The 20,709-nt window shown below is 40.6% G+C and overlaps 1 protein-coding gene across 1 annotated transcript in view; it reads left to right on the top strand.

Annotated features, from left to right (window-relative positions):
- The first annotated feature begins 686 nt into the window (after nucleotides 1–686).
- Nucleotides 687–20,709, top strand: part of LOC113159276 (leucine-rich repeat and fibronectin type-III domain-containing protein 2) — a 43,886-nt gene continuing 23,863 nt past the window's right edge. The window contains exons 1-2 of the mRNA XM_026355890.1: nucleotides 687–809; nucleotides 12,334–12,421. The gene's annotated coding sequence lies outside the window, so the exon portion shown is untranslated. The remainder of the gene's footprint in view (nucleotides 810–12,333; nucleotides 12,422–20,709) is intronic.

Genomic DNA, 20,709 nt, shown 5'->3' with positions numbered 1-20,709 from the left:
TCTTCTCCCATTAGGATGAGCAGCAGCAGTGGATTGTGGGAGGACATGTGCTCTGACATGGTCGCAGAATTTTAATGAAGAGACGTATTAATGCTGTAATAATAGACACCGGCTATTTCCTCTTTTCAAGATGTTGTCAGCGGGCTCCTTTGAATCCTTGTCTTAAAACATCACGGAACAGATCAGTCGCTATCTGACCCTCACGTCCTTGTCTTTATAGTTCTGTGCAAACAGACGCACCCGTCCTTAAATTCTACAGACTGAAATCAAAGGCTCAGAAGGGTGTAATTAGCAAACTCAAATCCAAAACGATGTTGCTCGCTGCTCTCTCCCGCACTCTAAAGTGCAGTTTGAATGTTTGATGTTTCAATCCCGCTGTGGTCACGGCCGATCATGTGATTCAGGTGCTACTGTACGTCTCATCGCCGGCCAAATAAATGAACGTTTTTTTTATTTTGAAGCTTCACATCTTTCTGTGTTTAATACCTTGAAATTGCAAAAATCCAAAGTTTGTTTTGCAGAAAATCGACAGCATTCAAAATCACCCATGATAGAAAAATCCATCTTCCTATGATTTGTTTTGTTCATAGAACTCAGCAGCTCGCAGGTTCTTGATGTAAACCCAACCATCACCCACTACTTCCTTTCACTGGTCTGGGCGTTATATTGTGGTCTCTTCCTGTTTTAGGTGATCTGAGAGATCCAACAGAGACACGTGGGACAACTACCAAGAACTGGACCCCTCTTTCTTGGCATGAATCAATATGTGTTTGGATAGCTGACCTGACCAAACAACTCATCCTATTATTGTGAGTACCACCTGGTTTGAAAAGAGGATTATCCACTCCTGTTGACATGTGCACATTCACATGTCATAATCTCAGATACTATGTGCAGCAGACTGTTCACAATGCTTTTTCAAGTCATGCCATTACAAATCCTTACATACCTGTTAGGTCTTTGACACTTGCCACATGCACTTTGTAGCTTGTCCTCTTCAGTGTGCAGTCACACAAGCGGGCGTAGCTGATATGTCCGTGCATTTCCCTCCGTGACAGTTTGAATTTAATAAAAGGAATCATCTGATCGACTTCAGTCTGCAGGCCTTTATGCCTTTTTTTTTATTTATTCATTTTACATCACCTCTAACAACCAAAGCAGTGTAGTGGTCCTCCGCTCCTCCCAGCATCACGGGGCATTACAGTGGGTTTCAGCTCACTGTTCAGCCCTGCAACTTTACAGATATAGTTCACCTTAATTATTCCTCACCTCCTTTATTCCCCAATCATAGCAGGCAGCAGCGATAATTGAAAGTGCTCTAACAACCTACTGCTAATCTCCACCTGCTCGCTCAGCAGCAAACAGCAGACAGACACGATCTTCCTGTGGAAGACTGTCTCACACAGCTTAAAAAGCCTGAGTACAACAGAGCTAAAAGAGTGGGTACTGGACCTAAATTCATCAGGTGCCCTGAGACACAACTCGAAATGAATAATAATGCTGCCATGAAACTTTGAAGCTCGGCTCTCTTTTTCAAATCTCACTCTGGCCCGACACACTTTACATTCTGTGCGGCAATAAGAGTTCTGTATGATATTGTTGTATACTGCTTAGCTGAGTGCATGTGTACATCATTAGTTGTATTAATCAAACCAGGTTTCACTTAGAATATTCAATTATATCAGCAGTTAGTTAAAAGCTCTGAGGGTCGACAGCAGCTGCAAAGCTTGAGTTAATGATGTAAGTCTGGCAGTTATAAACAGTACTAACTCAGAATATATAAAAATAACTAGACACCTTTATAGTTGTGGACAGTGTGCTGAGCATAAAGCATTTCCCAGATGATGTTTCCGGATGATGTATTACTACAGTAGATTTACACCTGGACATGGTTTACAGAGGATGCACGGATGAACAGTGTCTTCATACTTTATAGAACAACTGGCCAACAAATGTTTTATTCCCCTAAGACAAAACACATCAGGGTGTTTTTTTCACACCACTGTGCCGTTGTTCACCTAACCGTCGTAAAACCACGCTGTCATATTTCTTCATTCAGAATTCATGCTGCGTTCACCGCAATGATCGGGTGATATAAATCACTTTAACAAGACAAACCCTCAGCAAAACCCAGAGCGTGGCGATTTATAAAGTTGGATTATAGTCTTAAGCGATCTCCCCAAACTGTTGTCTTCCTTTCTCGTTCTATCATTTTCTCTCTTTGAGAAAATTGGCATCATTTACTGCTGTCACCGCAGAGTTCATCGTCCCCCATTATCCCAGGGACAAAGCTGCTGTGACATTGAGTTAATCCGTACTTGTTTCAATTTTGCTTTTCGGGGGAGTAACAAAGATAAGGAGTTCAGGTAAGTGATGGCAAGGAGGTGCCACACTGCTGAAAAAAAAAACTAGGCTACAATGATTGGGATGGTTAAGGAGGAGATAAACTGCAATCTGCCAAGCAAATGCGGTTGGTTTTCAAAAACGTCAGCGACGCGTTGGGCGTGCCTATGGTGTTTTTCCTCTTCTCTGGGACTGATGGAAAGCTCTTCTGAAAACTAAAATTGCTTCCAAGAATGTCAGACACACCAAACTGCAGTAAGACTAAAGCAAACGATTTAGAGAATCTAGATCGAGGAAACTGGTGTATGCACAGACTTCCTCATCAACAACCTCACAGTCATCAGCATCAGTGATGAGACAGTTAAAAATAAATAAAAAAAACTGAAACTAAGACTCATCTCCGAGGCTTCTGGAAGGATGTTTGTTTTCATCTGTAGCTTAGATATGTTTCCAGGAATGTGGCAACATCAAGCACCTAGACTAATAATTGCTTACATGCATAGCTAAGGGACACACATTCAGTCTCTCCCTTGCTGTACCGTCCATACTAAGTTCAGTGGGTTTTTGAAAAGAGATCTAACATTGTTTTTTATGCAATATTTAACCCTGTAGAGGAAGAACACCATTTCCCAAGTGCCCTAGATACTTTTGGAGCTAAACGTCAGACCAGCTGATAGCAACTCCTGGACTGAACAGTGTAGACCAGTGGTTCCTAGACTCAGTCGTCAGGTCCCCTCTGCCCTGTTTGTTTTCCAACCATATCTGCCCTACTCACTGCTGATCAACTGGATCAGGGGTGTTCAGTCATTATCTTTTTTAAAACTCACAAAGCTTTTAGCGTCTAATAGAAAATTGAAAAAGATCTGAAAAAGAAACACGTTTAGATTTTTCAGAAAGAATGATCAAAGAAGGGGATTATAATAATTTGCAGATTTTGAATGAAGACTGGCCCAGACGTGACATTGTCTTTGGCTCTCTATTAAAACTTAAGACAACCAGTCAGAGATGAAAGTGCATACACTTGCTTTATGAGGTACACCTGTACGGTGTAATCCAATAAAGCTGTTGTGCCATAGCACTGTCATAGAGGTGTCAGTTTAATTACACTGCACTGTTTTAGTAATGAGGTCAAATTTAGTGGTGGTGCTGTACTCCACAGACACACTTGTGTTGTGTTGTGTTGTGTTGTGTTGTGTGTAATTGTAGTCCATTAGTTAATTGTTGTCTAGTTAGCATGTAATCCATGTCACCAAACGTGTGCCATTGTTTTTATAGAAAGACAGCTTGCTGTTCCACTTTCTGCTGTGACCTGGACATTTGTAAGCAGAAATGTAGCATTTGATGACGCGATGCGGGAAAGTCTCAAATTCGATAAAGGGGCTAGCAGTCCTAAATGATCGAAATTATCCTGCTGTGGTGCAAAATACACCACATGAGAGCAGTGCTTAGACGGCCCTCAAAGTGGCGAACGAAAGGCATAAACAAGACAAACATGACATTATTATTGGACTTTAAAACAGAAGTATGTCTCCAAAAATCTATCTGCACCCATCTGTCCCATCTGCTAGGATGGGAACAGTGAAGTAATAAAACGCCTCTTGGTGGCACATTATTGGCAATTTAAGTAATTAACTAGAGATAGATTCATGCAGTGCTCTGAGGTCACATAATGTTTGGGCTGAAAAATGTAGCTTTTGCAGTAAGGAGACATATCACTTTTCTTGAGGCTGAGAATTGCCTTCCTCCTCTGTCCCGTCGCAGCAGGATATCAAAAAAAGATGATAGAGGTTAATATCAGCGTGCAATCTATTGATTGCACTTGTCAGCTTTTACAATCTGGCTTCATCTGTTGGTCTGCACTCCCTCTGCCTCATTTAGGAGTTTCCTGGGAGCTGAGGTTAGGCCGTCCTCTACCTGACAAATTGCTCATCCATTTAGCCCTCGCCACTACCAAACTCACCGCCCCTTTTACAGCCCCGCAAGAGAGCCCTATCATGGTTCACTAATCCGTCTCATTAAGTCAGACCCCAAGGCTCTCATTACTGTACATTTATCCCTGCATGCCTTGTACCAGACTTGTGGCTTTCATCTTTGGTAGCATGTGCAGATGTCATGAATTTGTTTCGCCGCTCAATATCATGGAGTACGTGTCAGGGTTTTTGATGTCTCTGTCAGTTGCGGGACGAGATAACGCGGGGCAAAGGCGGCTCTTGAAAATTGCATGGATCCTTATATCAGTGTGACCTTTCAACAGTAAAGCTAACCTTAAGCATTCCATGTATTTACCTGCACTGGAGCTGAAGTGGCTGTTTCTGGATTCAGGTTAATATATCTTTGTAAGCCTGTCAGGATCAATACAAGTCGAAGGGATAGTTATAATATCATGTGTGCATGCAGCGTTTTATACCTCAGCTCGGGGCCTCGGGGCAGCATACATCTCTGCATTTGTTGCTGTTATTCTTTATGTTTTGTCTTATTGCAGTATTCCTATATCAAACTCGCCCTGAGGTAGCATGAGTGAAGAAACAAATATACTTTTTATAGCCTGGAAAAGTGAGTTTTCTTCACAGTATAATTCTGTCCATTCTTCAGCTTTTATAAAGGTTGCAGCACAGAGGCAAATGCTCAGGGGATCTATATTAACCTCCCTTTGAAGTTATCCGTGCAGCCCATGAGCTCTTCGGATTTCCTTATTAAAAGCCTTTCTGATTCATCTTGGAAACAACTGAGACCAATTGGAAGCTGCGTTGTCAGGGCCGACCTGCATCTGAAAATCCTGGCGATACAGCACGCCCATCCAGTCGTATAACTTCCTGTGACAAGCGGTGCTAAAGCTCCACTGACAGGCACAGGAAGATGGGTTTGAAGGATACAGATCATCTGCTGAGAAACTGAATCACAAAGTTGAGCAGCTTTGGCTCTTTATCAGAAACATGCTCTGATTGATGGGCTGTCCTATTTCTAAGTGACTTTTAAAAAGGAGGGTTTTTTTTTTATTATTCGAGAAAGGGGATGGGACTGTGTGTGTGTGTGTGTGTGTCGTAGTGAGGGGAGGTTTAAATGTTTGACACTGTATTAGACATAAGAACCAGGGGTGGCGGGCGTGATAACAGCTATATGTTACTCGACTGTTTCTTCTTTTCACACACAATGCAGTAAATGTAGCATCTCATCTTTGTTGCCTAGAAACCTTCTTGTTTCTGTTAATTTTTGCTATTTTAGGATGTTTATTCTTTATGGTTTTTGCCTATATTTGACAGTGAGGGCTCTAACAGGACAAAACAAAGGGAGTATGCCATGCAACGAGCATCCACCGCTAGAACTGAACCTTGGAAGTTGTGGTTACACGGTGGACAGTAAACATTTGGTTACCAAGAGGCTCATATAGTTATATATTGTTTTATAGTTTAATTAAAATAACATTTTCTTCTCTAAGACAGAACTGTATAAATTATAACCATAATAGTTGCTTAGTTCCAAATAAGATCATTTTACATGTTAATATTGTGCGTTTTTTATATTTGAAACCCTCCATGCTGCAAAAGCCTGTCCTAAAATTCAATATGTCTGCAATTTTTGGTAATATTTGGCAATAATGGTTTCCACTATCACTTCCCCATAAATGTCACATCTACATTACTGGTAATAAAGAAAATCTTTAATATTATACCCCCGTCAGCCTAGTGGCAATGAGAATAGCATAACCCCCAATATCAATCTTCCATGATACGTATGGGAGGATTTCTATTAAAACTCAATACACAGTATAACGTAATATGCACCAGTACTTTTCTATATTCATGCTGTAAAAGCAAGGCGAGGCAACAAAGCATGTGTGCTCACCCAAAAAACACAATCACCAAACAGACACACGTTCATGCTGCTTCTTTTTCAGCATGCCTCATTCTGTCATTTTCCCAGCATGTACCCACTACAAAATCACAGTGAGTATTTTAAACATAGACTAGACACATTCCCCACAAATGAAAACACAGAGCTGTCTTGGAATCGGCTGTACGCCCAGAAACATAACAGAAGGTGACAGACTAATGAATTTGTTCTGTAAGTACTTCTGCGAGGAATAGGGTTTTCCCCTTCCTGCGACTTGAGCTGTCGTCTTCTAGCACAAAGATGTTGTTATAGTTTGGCCATGCCAAGGGCGTCCACCTCCTCCACCAGATCATAGGTGGAGGATGATTGAGGATGATTTTTGGGCCATGTTCCATTATCACATCAATAACCTGATAGATAAATAAGAAAAGGTCTGCAGTGCAGTGGGTGTGTTGTATGACCTGTTGTTACCAATTCACGTGCATGTCTATGGAGCTGGATGTTGGTGCCAGATACCGTGTTGATAAGAATGAGATAGATGTGAGGTCACAGTGACCTGTGACTACTTTACGCTATTTGTTCTAATCTAATCAGTTCAACTTTGAATCCAAGTAGATATTTATGCCAAAATGTTCCTGAGATATCACATTCACAGAAATTAGATAGCTATAAAGTCACAGTGGCCTTGACCTTTCACCTTTGACCATCAAAATCCAGTGCGTTCATCCCTGCAGCCAAGTGGATGTTCGCACTCAAGACGTTCCAGAGATATTGAGATCATGGGAATGGGACAGGCAGATGTACAGACGGTGGACGGACAACCTGAAATGTAATGCCTCTGATTAAGTCCAGACTTAGTAATTCCCAATGAGTTCACTGCTGCTATGTTCAGACAGACCATAATAATAAAAGGTGAACTTTTCACATCTTCACTTTGACTGCTTGTGGTTAGTCATCCTTTATTGAGCAGGACTCTGACTGCTCCAGACAGCTGACTGCTTCTCTGTTTTAAACGTGTTAAGGCTCTGGCTGTTCGTTGGCTTATCTTTCCCTAGGAGGGGATAAATCCTACAGGCAGGAGAACAGAGCACTTGGACTAAGTGATGAGAATATACAGCTTGTTGTATTGATATTAGGGGAAACGTTGTTATCCTGCCAAATCAATGAATCAGTTTGTGGCATTGGGCACAGCACCAGCTCATGTTCTCAGCTCTTACTTATGTATTTCTTACTTTACACTATGTTTTTTCATCTACTTTTGTTTACATTTGCTCAGGTACCAAAAAAAACGTCACCTCTGGGTAGAAAGACTACAACTACACAGTACTGCAGCCAAAATCACTTTTTCAAACTTTGCTTGTCTCGCTGCTGGCCCACACGTCCACCAACCTCCCAGTGAAAGAAGACTCCAGATGGCCAGTCTGCCTGTGCCATCCAAACTGGAGTAAACATACTTGTTCTCCTGTACTGCTCAGACGTCATGGATGACATAGTTTGTGGTTCTAAGCAGGCCAATGAACTTCTTAGCCCACTTTGAGAGCTATAATGGATAAACAATAGATAGCGTGGATTTATAGCCCAACATAAAACCCATTGTCAGTGAGCTCTCGGGCACAGTATAGAAATATCTTCACTTGTTAGCTTTCTCTAATCAGTTATTGAAAGGTTTTCGCTTTTATGTGTCAACCAAGACTACACAGACCAAACCTTTGCTTCCCCCTGTGCAGCTACAATTCATGTTTAACAAACTGAACTGCTCAGTTACCATGCCCCATTCACAAATTAAAAGGTACATTAGAATCCTCACACACACACACACACACACACACACACACACACACACAATACCCGGCCACTAAACGTCGTGCAGACTCATGCTCAGTCTCTCCATACTTAAGTGTTTTGGCTTAGTACAGAATCACTGGATTCAGTTGTAATTAGTTGTGAACACCACACAATGTGCCAGAATCAACTGATGTGTCTCATTTACTGAAAGTGTATCAGTCATGTGCATCACACTTTTGTCATCGACACCATCCACGCCCTAGCAACTTACTTCATATTAAAAAATGTAATGTTGCTGCCGTACATGTGTAGAAGCGTGCCCCCCACGTATGTTGTGCACAAAAATGACGGAGGCTTCATCACAACAGTGTTTTTTGGGACTTATTCTGGTGATATGCGTATATGATATACTTTATGTTTTCCTCGCTCTGCCTGCTACTTCCTCTCCCGCGGCATCCTGCTATCACGTGGAGAAAGCCAAACCAGCGTCCACCTTCTTGCCATCTCAGACTCCTCAGTTCCTAGAGTCCTCCTGGGTTCTGCCATCTTCTCTTCTGGAACCATATCTCCCTGAATTCCTCACTCCTTAAACACTCACATATAACATAAGTTGTCAATAAACAGAGCAGTTCTCCGTCTCTGTAATTACCATACTCACCTGGCTCTCTTCTTTAGATCTCTACTGTCAGCTTCCAGAACAGACAGATCCCAGAACCACTCCATCAATTATTCATTCTTTGTGTAACCATAAACCCTTTTACCTTTACTTACCTGTGTCTGGCATTCTAATCAGGTCCAGACAAACTATAAAGTTTAATTTTACAGAAGAACATTCTCCTCAAAAGAGAGCTGTTGTTACGCATGGCTGTAGATTATTATTCTCATTACTTATCTCTTGCAAGTGTTCCCACTTTACAGAAGTGAAATTCCAAATAGCTAAAGTAGTGAACATATAATACAGACACCATTGGTAGAAGCTAAAGTAACAGCTATTCAGCTATAATTGTATTCAATAGCAGTAATAACTATTACAAAGCAATACAAAATCAGTTAGTGACATGAGAAACAGTACCGAATTAGTCAGATTACAGGAGATCTCCTGTGTTTTCAGACATGGAAATAAAAAGAAGCTGAACAAACACTATTCAGAACACACCACTGTCCCCTTTGAAATGCCTTTCTGTACGTTATCGACAGGACTCGGAGCACAACGTGTGTCTGTGTGTGTGTGTGTGTGTGTTTCTTATCCTCAAAGCTTCTTTAAACCACACAGGCTGAGCAGAAGTGGCTGCAGATATGGAGGGGAAACCACACGGACTGCGTAATGACAATGTGTGTGAATTTGATAAACCCTTTTCTCACGGGCACTAGAGCCACCCTTGTGGAAAATGTGATTACACTTCGCCACAGGAGATGCAACGGTGGGACCTTATTGCATTTTGGGGAGGGTGGGGGGGCTTGGCTTGTCACTGAGATCCCAGTTTGTGTCTTGCCTCATACCCACTAACAACAAATGACACGCATGTAATGTCTGACGAGGGCTGTGGAAGAGCGTTTGTGTGCATTGTACAGTAGGTGTCTGTTTTTGAAGCTGAGCCACCTGAATGATGTGCAGTGTGTGTGGCAGCATGCGATGTGGCCTCTTTGGTGTAAAGTAAGTCAAATTGAAAAGTATAAATACAGACCTCAATGAATTTCTGGCTTATTTTTGTTCTGACTGATATCCAAAGCGGTTTCAGTGTCGTGTTAGAGTTGTGGCTTTGGCACTGGTGCAACATAGAAGCAGAATAATCTAATCAGGCTGTTCATTAGCAGCATTCATTAGCACTGGCAGGTTAAAGAAAGCAGAGTGAAATGGAATAAAAAAAATGTTTGTGAAAGTTTAGTGAACTTTAAAAAAAAAAAAAAAAGAATGGCACCCACTCACTAGCAATAATGACAAGAAACCAACTGAATGAAACAGAAAAACGAATATTAATGTCGAGTCACAGCCCCAAGCTTTTATTAAGAATCCCATTATATACTCACCTTTGATTTGTCCTTTGTTTCCGCACCTTTTGTTTGACACACGGTGATCTAGTTCAATGATAGTTCACGTATTGAATGTAGGATGACGTACTGAATGCAGGACTGACTCAATCTACTTGCATGCCCATGTTCATCATGATAAAAAGGGATCAGGAATGGATACAGGATGCTGTATCTCTGTGTGTTTCCTAATTTCTTTGCTAATCAGAGGGGATGTCTGATTGTGTGTTTAACACGAGCAGAACTTTTGATTAAAATGCTTGTAGTATTTTCGGAAAAAGTACAGCCCTCAACTCTTCTAAGTGAAGTTATGGGGGAAGAAAGAAATATTGGATTTATTTATTTAATATAATGCTTTTCTGAGTAGGATCCAGCAAGAAATTTGAGAATATATGTTCCGTAAATTGTAATTGATAGACACTGTACTGTAGATTTTGCTAAGTTGGTTTTTGCATGTGGTAGCAGGCTGATTTGCATTAAGGCAGGTAGCTCATTTTGACCTGACTACTGGATGCTGTGCATTAACGAAATGCTTTTCAGCATTATTTTCTTTTAAACCCCATTAGGAAGAGATCTTTTCATAGCCAGTGCAAATAGAAGGAGTGATTATAGCTGTTAGAGTGTTTGTATACTATATATATGTAATGATTTGCCTTGTGAAGCTCCTTATACAATCATATTAACAAGCAGCTGATTTAACATGTAGATTACGTTCATATTTGTAAATGAACCACTTGTGAATCGGAGTAATGCAACATGTCACAGAGAAAGCAGGACCAACAGATTTCAAATGCATTATGCATATTATTAATAGACTTGTAGTGTCGTTATAATGAAACTGCACTCTCTTGGTGTCTTTTTAAAGTCTCAATTCCCTCACTCATTTTGTTAGCTTGAATGCGCACCACAGCAGGTTATTGCTGGCAGCAGTGTCTTTAAATAGAATTTGAATGAAGACAGCTAATGACAGTGAGTCAATAATGTGATGTTTGGATTCTTCGGCTGCTGTGACTTAAAAGCTAATGATGACTTCATGAATGGGCAAATCTCAGGTGATCAGCATCAAGCGCCATTCACTTTCTCAGATGATTTTGTCTTAAATATTCCAGTCAGGAAAGGTTTGAGTAGAGGGAAATTCCCGAAGGTGAGTGGAGTGCATTCTGTGTTCACTTTGCGATTGACAGGCCAAGCACAGCCGCAAAAAAAACGGAGGTTTACATCGTTCTTAGGGTGTGATGGGCAGGATCCACCCCAGAAATCAAAGCACAGTTAGGAGGGGGGTGCACTTATCAGGCTGACATCTTCAGCCAAATCGCAAGGGATGGAAAAGGAGGGCCGGTAGGAAGACAAGGCAATCATTCTGAACCGAGACGAAAGAGGTGTGTCATGAGTCCCCGGAGAGACGCGCGGACAGGAACTGCACTGGCGGCATCATCTAGAAATATTGTGTCATGTGGTCGTTGCACGAGAGGTCAAATGCACCATCAAGGAAGCATAAACACCTCGAAGGACATGCAGTGACTGCAATGTGAAGATGTTTACTATGAGTGGTATAAGGAAAAAAGCAGAGCCTTGTCATTTATTCTCTTAATAAGGCCGCTACCTCCCCAGCATCCTCGTATCACTCGGAGGGACCATATGCTTTCTCTTCCTTTGCAAACTTTTTTTTTTCTCTTTTTAAATTAAACGTTCTTTTCAGTTGCTCATACTTTGAAGCGGAGCACAAGCATATTCGCAGACATCTACACATGCACACCCACGCTCTCACTCCCACACGCATTTGCAAAGCAAACAAACAATGCATCTCTGTGACTGTGTGTTCAGAAAGGCAAAAAAAAAACAAAAAAAAAAACGCTTGTAGGGACGACTGGCCGCGAACATAAGAGGCACGAAAAAGAACAGTGACGAATAATGCGCGTTCGGTTGTTGCTGAGATCATGTCACAAACACACGCTGTTGTGTGTTTCAGTCATTTTCCATAAGCCAATCTAATCTGTCCTCCATCCTACACCGTGCTTTAAGGAGATGTTTACATGCTTTTGTTTGAGGAGCACATAATTCTTTATAAATCACAGTGGCGCTGGTTTCATAGCTTAGTGGCACGATTAGCTTACAGCTAATATGTACTGTATTTAATAGCTCCTCCTGGCCTTTGTTTCACAGTGTCACAATACGTAGGATAACATTCATGTTGTTACAAAGATCAAATATTAGTATGTCTAATCCAATTTTCTATACCTTAGCACTAACGTGTAATTGGACATAGCATTTGACCTCAAACAACAGATAATGACTATGTATAAAATGGGCTCTTAACGCATTTTGACACTTTTTTTTTTTCTATAGGCTGATTGTTCATCTTGCACTGTGAGTGTGAATGTGTGGCCTTGACGTATTTTCGAGGGACCATATGGCACAATACCACACGATATAGGTAAGATTTGTCCTTTATCCTTGGGTTTAAAAAATATTCAACGTAGAATCAGTTAAAGGAATAAAGTTATCCCTGAAAAGTTCTTGACCTTTCTCATCAAAGCAAGCCATGGCAGAATATTCGCACTTTGGAGGACTTTAGACATGATGAAAGTGACAGAAACCTCATGGGGATGTGATAAACTTGAGCCTTTAACACCAGATTTCTGGATTTAGTCGGTGAAGTCTTCATTTACACATTTTATTTTCCCTCAAGAAATAAGGCTTAGAATCTAGAGGATTAAACATGAGGTGCTTTTATGTAGTGTGAATGTAGTGTTAGAGCAGCACAATAGAAACAGTGAGTGACATTAAGCAAATGTTGATTGATCACACACAGAACAGCCACAGAGTTTCCATGGCTGACTGGGGGCTGACTTCTGTGTGCTGGGGAAGCCGGGTACCCCAGAATGTACTACATGCAAACTAGTGGTCATGACGTGTTAAAGCCAAGCTGGAAGCTGTCATCATTTACATGTTAGGACTGTTGTTAGGCAACGTTATTAAGTTTTTATATTTTTTCATGTGATAAAGCCCCCATTAGATTTCAAATATGTGGTGGCTGTTTGGACTCTTGATCCAGCATTTTTAGCACTGGGAGAACTGATGACCAGGTGAAAAACTGGTCATCTCAGCAGCCTGCAGTTTGGCTCCTGAGAGGTCAGTGTCCATCGTCATTGCAGGGAAGAACAGTCTTATTTCAGCAAGCCGAGTGGTCATTTACTGCTGGCTCTGTTGACGCTAGTGTTTTTATATGTTATACATGCTATAATTCATTTTGGACAATAAAAAATAATGTCAGGGTTTAAATATATGTGTTATAGCCAGTTTGACTAAAGGGATAGTTAAAGATGTACATGTAACTGGCTATACAATAGTCAATGAACTGAACAAAAATCAATAGGAATGTGTAAATGCTCTCCAACCATCAGCTGGCTTACATCACTTCAGTGTTCCTACTGCTGATGCAAATGCAAACTGAAAAATGCATCCGAAGGACCTCAAGAAGAGCTTCCCAGTGAGGTTCTCCCTCGAACTATCATTCTGTTCAGCTCTTGTGCAATGTTTGCATGAGCTGCTAATTCTACAAACACAAATCTGTCTTGTGAAAAGTCAAATCGCTACATGGCATCAATCGGGTCCATGTTTCACCTTTACAATTATACCCCTGCATGTTTGAAGTATCAGTTGTTTTCTCTACCTTCAGTTCAATCGCTAACTGCAGTGAACAACAAAAACAAATTAAATAGGCTGTGTGCCTCCCACTCAAATAATAAGCTTGCATATTAAGCCCTACATATTTATTTAGTCATTGTACTGACAAAGCACTTGTGATCCCTGAACAGTGTGCACATACTGTACCTGCACATTGGCTGTGTCTTTACTGGTAAAAAGGTGAATTAATACATTTAATTAAATGTTTTCTATTTCTACAGCATTGATCACCTAATACTGCACATATTAGATGTATATATTATATTGAAAATCAGTAGACTGGAGAATGTCAACTTTCACAATGAAAATATTTTTCACTTTCAATACACTAAATCTATTCTTCAATTTTGCATAGAGGAGATAATTTTTATTAGCTGTGCCACTCAAATTGTGTATATAATTGGTGTACTGTTTGAAAAAAATTCCAAGGTTATTCTAGCCTCGTCTTAGAGCAAATTCAATATACACTGCCCAAATTAAAATGTCACCACCTGTGGAATAGGTGGGAGCCTCCTATTGGATAATTACTGAATGGATCATTATGTTTCAGCTGGCAACAAGTTATTTAACCCTAACTGATGCAGTGAGCACATTTCCTAAACAACCATGTCAGAAGACACATTCTGTGGTCGTGAAAAGGATGTTGTTCCTCATTGGCATGAATCAAGCAAAGAAAACATCTAAGGAGATTGATGAAACTACTAAAATTGTGTTAAGAACTGTACAATGGAAGAAGGTCATGTGGTCTGATGAGTCCAGATTTACACTGTTCCAGAGTGATAGAGAAAAGAGGCGGGTGAAGTGATGCACCCATCATGTCTAGTGTCTATCTAAGTCTGTGGGGGCAGTGCTATGATCTGGGGTTGCTGCATTTGGTCAGGTCCAGGTTCAGGAATATTATGTGTCCAAAGAATGAGGTCAGCTATTGTCTAAGTCAATTCACTAGGGAATTTATGATATCACTTGTAAAACAGAAACTCTGGAGGAGTCTGACGTTGGAAGAAGATGCTCCTGGTATATGATTTGAGACTTCAGGTGTATCAACTGCTGACTGCCATCTCAATCCTAGTACATGCAAGGCTCTTCTTTCCTTTTTCACTGGCTGCATTTGATGCCAGATCATGCTTGTGTGCTGGCATCCAGACAAAGCAGGTATTCTGCACCGAGCTGTTGAAAGGCTTGTCGACCTGTGCCTGCAAAGTACCTTAACGAGTGCTACCTGCCTTCACAAAATTGGTCCAATGATCCTCCGCCTCCACCGATAGCTACTTCCTCCAAGCTACCTTAAAAAGTTTCCACAAAAACCACAACACTTCAGAGTTAAACACAGCCTGGGGGCTGTAGGCTTCTGTAACTATGCCTTTTCAAGTGGAGTTTAAATCTATTGTCCCAATGGGGGGCACACCTAGAGGTAGACCTAACTCCCCACTCCTATTTTTGCAAGCCTGTAGCTCGATCTTATTCACATTTAACATGCCATTTCCCTCCCTACTAAATGGTGCCTTGTTAAAGTGCTAAATGTGCCCTAGCAGGTTCCTTTTTCAATCAGACTTTCAGATTTCTTTCTATTAGAAATTGCCAATCCAGATTTGAGGTAGCATGTTAATGCCCTGTTTTTCTCCATCTCTAAACTTCCTACTCTTATTCCAAACTGTTTTACACAGTATTCATAAATTAGATCTCTCATTGTCTTTAACTTCTTTTCAACCCTCTCTTTCAGCCCTTCCAGTGCACCTATCAAAGCCGCATTAACCATTTCCCATTTGCCCATTTGCCCATTTCACCTTCCCCATTCAGTTTCTGCCCATCACACCTCTCTTTCCTTCTCTACCTACTCTCACCACTCACTAGGTCCTGCCATGTGTTGCTAACTTCAGTTTTGTCTTCAGTGGCAAGGCTGCTGATATGCCGCAGTCTTTGATAATTAGCCTGTCACTGGAATTCACACTACTGATTTGATTGACTTCTTAATAAGTCACCTTCTTCCAACCTCCAAGACATACTTGCAGTTGTACCTCGCACCTCTGACATTGTGACTTTCACTTAAAGGCTCCCCCTGCTTTCTGTCAAATCCACTCCATAGGCAAACTGTGAGGGGTCATCTTAGACCCCTGCTCTTGCTGACTCTGGATATAAAGGACATGAAATGCATGAGAGCTCAAAAGAAAGTTGCAGGTGTTAATAGCTTGTGAAAATGATAATGATAGTGATGTTTCAAACTGATCACATTGGATTATGCTCAACTGTTAACTGCCCAAAAAGTAGGCGTTGTCTGTTTCTACTGCACTACTGTAAAGTGGACAGTCAGGAGACTCAACAGTAGAGGTTCTACATTGTTTGACAATCTCCTGCATTAAAAAAGTGCTTTTATGCTTTTGATGCCTTATGCATATTCACTCAGGAGGTTTGTGAAGGTCGTAGAAACATAAAAAAGTAAGAGGCTGGATTATTAGGTGATACTTGAGTTTCCGATTCTGCAATCGGAAACAACACATTTGTAGTTTTTTGTACAGTTTCACCAGTGTGACCTCAGTCTTTGTAAACCCTGTACTGAAGCAAAACAGCACCTCACCCTAACCCAAGCTGTGGGGGAGGTGTTTTGATCCAAAATACAACTAGCTTAGAGCGTAAGTACTTCAAAAGCGTGAAGTGGTGTCTGGCTATTGTTGGCACAAACAGAAATATGAAAGACATGAGAAAGGTAATAAAGCATAAAATCAACCTTGTGTTACAAAGCCATTCAAGGTTGTTATTCTGACCCTAAGATACATCATTATAAAATGTAACGTAGGCATGGTTAGGATGAATTCAATGCTTCACTATTAAGTGATTACTGCATGACGTATTAATATATTATGCACCAGTTTAACTGTATCTGTCGTAGATCATGAGTATCTCTGTGGTTCACATGCTTTTTCCACTCACATTAGGATGTTTTTATGCTTTTTCTCAATAAAGGCACATTATATTTGTTAATACTCTTGACTTAAATAAATATTAGATCACATTTTATGACAAATGAATGCAGAAAACCATAATATTCCAAAAAGTTCATATACTTTTATAACATCTGACGTTGGTGAAATGCTGAACTGAGAATGAGAAGATAAAACAATAACATGAAGATATGTATCTTGATAAATCATTTTAGACCAGCAGTAAGAACCTCCGACAAGCTCAGACTGAATAAAGAAGTTGTTTTCTTCTTAGAAATGTCTTGGGAAATCCATCATGCATTGTTTCAATTAGTTCCCCCTTCATCCCATGATTCTGCACATCTGATGTCTTAATGAAAACACTGTAGATGTTAACTTTTAAATTATTGGGTATGCTTACTGTGACAGGGCCACAGTTTTTCTTCTTATTGCTTTTTTATATCTTAGGTATTAAAGATTTAAACTGCACCCAGAGCAATTCATAAGCATGTCAGATGTTTTAATCTAAAGATTTGGATTTATTCATATCTCCTCTAACTTTGGTGTCTCTGAAATATTTGGGCAGTTGTTTTTTTGACTGGTCTGTGGTCAGGTGTGTCTTCTTCCCTCTTTAGTTCATTTGCAAGAAAGCAGATAACATTTTATTGTTGAATTTGTGTTTGGAACCAGTTTCATTCACATTTAGTCATTTGGTGCTATATGAAGAATTGTCTTCATTTCATGAGGTAAAAGTTCAAGATTTTTTTTAGATTCAAATGTAGAGAAAGTTGCAGAATAGTTCTGTTTTTAACAGGTTTTTGAAAATTGGGAGTGAGGCTGCTCAGCATGCAGATGTGGGTAGCTCATTCCAACATCGAGGAACGACTAAGCTGAAAGGTTTAACCTGGAATCTTTGAAGATGAGGTGAGGGGACCACAAGACGAGGGCAGTGGACAGGAGGGATTGTTGACATGGATAAGGGAGGTCAGGTAGGCAAATGTTGTTGAGTTAACAACTCTGTAGGGAAGGTTGTTTGTGGTAACTGTCAATATGAAATCAAAAGAGCTGTCACTGCCAGGGAAGTAAACCTGAAGTAAGGCTGAAAACCAAAGTAGTGAGTCATCAGATCAGAGTGAAGCACTAGTGTAGTGTAACTGTAGTGGATAACAGAAGAATTGTTTCCTTGTTTAACAGAAACCACTGTACTATAAGTCCCGTCATCTGTACAGCATTGTGGAGGTAGTGCTATGGTGTGGACTTGATCGAGTTGGACGGGCAGAGTGCAGAGACATGTGAAAAAAAAAGCCAAGTTAATGTCCTCATCTTAACATGTTGGATCTGTTGCCATTACACCCAGACACAGCTGTTAAATTACGTTGTCACCAATGTATGCAATGAAGATCTAAATCTTTACTGTAACTGGCCTTTTTTTTTTTCTTCAGACAGAACTAAATATCAGATGTAAATGCTCATCAGCATTCAAACAAACCCCCTGTAACACACTGTGCTGTGAACACACCCGGATTGTTTGTGTTTTGCAGCCGAGGTGGCATGTAAAGTGTGTGAGCAGGAAGGGAGAGGCAGGTGTGATGAAAGGAGGAAGGGCTGGTGGTTGTGGGAGCTGATCAGGAAATGGTGTAGGGAAATCTAATTTATTTTTCATACGCTGCTGAGATGGAATGTCATATATCATGCTATGCAGCAATTTTATGCCACTCTCAGACTCACAAAAGATGAAAGAATAGTGATCAAAGATACAGAGAGAGACATCAGCTGCTGGAGTTGCTGTGGGATCCATTTCCACTGAGAACAATATAAACTGTGTTGAAATAGTCATCCAGAACTCTGTCACTGTTGGTTTTCAGTGTAGGACAGCTAACTTCAAATATCCAAGGTAGGAGGTAGCTGTAGTCTTTATTTTTGTCATGAATACACACTTGGAGGTGCCACATTAACTTTCATCCAAGCTGACTGTTTTAAAATTGTAAATACCCATAGTTGAATGTGAATGTGAAAAACTGGTGCAGTTGTGGGTGTTGGAAAGTGTGTAAGATCTCTGCTTTTGGCATTACTTACAATTACCAAACTGCTTAAAATGAGTTCTCAGTCTAGAGTGTGATGTCTGCTGAGATTGTGCCGCCGCACTTGCAAGTCTCTTTGAGACTGAGTCGGCAGTGCTCAGAACTTCTGCAGCAGCTATTGCCATACATCAGTCTGGAGCGAAGGTTTGGAGAATGACAGGCCAACATTGATCCATCAGTTTGATAGATGGCAGACAAACATTGACTCACAAAGGACAAGGATAGGACTTTGGCTTGGCTGCAGTTGTAGTTCAGTGGCTGCGATGTTGAGGTTTCAGTCTACACATTCCTAGGAGGCACACTTAATCTTAAAGTAAAGTAAAGTAACCCAAACTGGAAGCAGATTTTTGAACCACAAGTTAGTGAACCAGCAACTGGGAACACGGAGAGAAACATAAAGTGCAACATAACACAGTTGACATAACTGTAGGTGCAGTGCATTCAACTAATGTTAACAAAAAGAAAACTAATTTCCCTAGAGAAATATACCATCATGACAGCCGGTTGAACATTTTGCAGGTCCCTTACTCTGTTTATATCTATGCATTAGTTATAAGCATGGCCCAAACTGCAGTACAGTGAAGTTAACAGAACAAACATGTACTCTGAGAGCCCAACCTATAAAGAGGCCGAAACCCCAAAAGCAATTAAAACATTATTGCACTGTGAATGTTAGGCGTAAATGAAATAGCATGGCTTGTATAACTGCAGACGTCAATTAACGTGGCCCAGCACACGTAGAACCTGTCAAGGGAATTATGTTAAGTCAGCCACTGTACCACTGCGGGTAACAGACGCTCAGTCTGAAAGAGCAGAAAGTGAGACGTACATGAATCAATTATTGACAACAAAAGGTGTGAAGGTATTGAATAAATTTAAAATGCAACACTGTGCATTATAAAGCATAGTACATAGATTCAAGAAATGAACCTTGCACAGGTTTTAAATACACAAAGAGTGAGATTGAAGTCGATCGATGTCGAAATTATTTTTCAAAAGCGAAATGTTTGGTTGTTCCTTTTGTCTACTTTCTCGATCTGTCTGCACTAATCTCATGTTAGCTAAGACAATGTGGTGACAGTCATTAAGACAAACACTGTCTCCTCAAAAAAAGCAATTTTCTGGCTCATTTGTGTTCCATCAACCACACACACACACACACACACACACACACACTGTCTCTATCACAAGCCAAACCACCTCTTAGACATAATTTGTTGTTGTTTTTACATTAGTCATTAAACCCCGATGCTTTTGAGATTCACCAGAAGCTTTCAGAGCTATGAAGTTATTATGGAGCAGGCTGTGAATGTTAATACACAGGCATCACAGCATTTATCCCTCCCCTGTGTGCCTCAGTTGTTGTACCACATGAGGGTTTTTTCTACCTTCAGCTCCTATAAAACACTCTGTAAAAAGATCGCATCCATTACAGATCTCTCCCCCCTATCGACTCTACAAACGCGCACTTCCTGTAAGGACGTATAATGTGGGCTCAAACGCAGTGTGGACGGCTGCTTTACATGAGTAGAAAAGCATCCATCATGCTTATTAAAATGCAGAACAAGCCAAAGCTTTTCCTTTCAATTACTCTGTGATTTGTTTCTTCATGCATCCAGCTTGCCATTGATTGGCTGCACCAGTGTGGCCCCTTTCCAACCTTTTATTCTCCTCCACTGTAAGGTTTGAGAATTTCCACCGTCTTGTTACACACCAGAGATCAACCAATTACAGTATCTATATCAGGCTTAGAAGCTCTTTCTACTTCACTGGCGCCATGGAAAATGTTCCGATCTGTACCATGTTCCACTTTCTGATTTCCAGAGGCGATATCGGGCTTCATATAGAGGCGTGGCGCATATTCAGTGCAAAAAAAAAAAAATCCTCTTTAGCAGCTCGTTAGTTCTCAAATGTTTAGGGTTCTTTTTTTCTCCTATATAAATTGCAAGTGGGGGTGTGTGACTGTGATTTGCATTGGAAGCAATCAAAGTCTTACCCCATTTACTGATACAGTTTATCAGTGAAGAATTTAATAGTCA

The sequence above is a fragment of the Anabas testudineus genome, chromosome 12 (assembly GCF_900324465.2).
Source record: "Anabas testudineus chromosome 12, fAnaTes1.2, whole genome shotgun sequence".
NCBI classification, from domain to species: Eukaryota; Metazoa; Chordata; class Actinopteri; order Anabantiformes; family Anabantidae; genus Anabas; species Anabas testudineus.
The sequence above is the reverse complement of the archived record's forward strand: the minus strand, read 5'-3'. Positions and strand labels throughout refer to the sequence as shown.